Source organism: Condylura cristata, unplaced genomic scaffold, assembly GCF_000260355.1.
Source record: "Condylura cristata isolate star-nosed mole 26May11 unplaced genomic scaffold, ConCri1.0 scaffold00038, whole genome shotgun sequence".
NCBI lineage: Eukaryota > Metazoa > Chordata > Mammalia > Eulipotyphla > Talpidae > Condylura > Condylura cristata.
The window spans coordinates 1,063,598-1,064,684 of NW_004567139.1; positions in this window are offsets into that span (position 1 = coordinate 1,063,598).

Below are 1,087 nucleotides of genomic sequence, written 5' to 3' on the forward strand. Positions count from 1 at the left end.
TATGTGGGTCACTTGGGCACATTTCCTTTAAATCAGGTTCAGGTCAGTAAGTCCACCAGTGCTGCTGCTTGTTTAGTAACTCAGAGACCCTGGACTATGCAGTGAGGAGAGAAGAGAAAAAAATTAGAGGCCCGAGGATGGAAACAATAGCCAAATTCTCTGTATTTGCATGTGCTGTGACCATAGATAGAAATCCAAGGAATCAGCCAACAAGTGATTCAAAATAATAATCAGGCAGCTGGCTATAAGGCTGATATCCCCAGTTAAGTTGTCTTTGTGTCTATCAGTAAATATAACATTATAGTGAGTAAAGATTCCAATTATGACAGTAAAAAAGTGTAATGCTAGCAAAACATGTATAAGGCCTATGGTAAGAAAATGATAAAGCTCTACTGGAAGATATTAAATTCAATTTTTAAAAAAGATGTATTTTATTTATGCTTACAAAAACTGGGGTGCAGGCTAGAGGTACAGAGGGGTGAAAGACTCACCAGAGACAGAGTGGGGAGCAGAACATGCGGAGTGACTGATAAATACTGCTGAGGGGAGCATCGGGCCGGTCAGGAAAGGTCTGCTGGGCCCTGTGGGTCAGCTCCCTGGCCAGGGATCGAACTCATGTAGCAGTGACTAGGAATAGCTTGATAGTACTCAGACATTATGTTTTTGTTTGTTTTGTCCTAATTATATTTTCAGTTTTGTTTTATTTGTATGTATCTATTTACATTCTTGTTCATTTTAACACAATGCTTACTCCCCACCCCTCCCATCATCACCATAGCCCCCAAGTTCCTCCCTCCTTCTTTTCCCTCTCTGTGCCCTCCCCTGTAGGTAGGATCTCTCTGGGTTATAAATGTCTGGTTTTGTATTGCTTTGTTGTATTTTGCATTATAATAACAATACACTTTCCCCCAACACCCTTCCTATTTGGGTTCTCTAAAATTCCTCCTATAAGTGAAATTCGATATTTTTCTTTTTCCCTCTGACTTACTTCACTGAGCATAATCCTTCCAGCTCCCTCCCTACTTCTGCGAATGGCATGAGTTTATCTTTTTTGATTGCTAAATATTATGCCATTGTGTGTCTATGT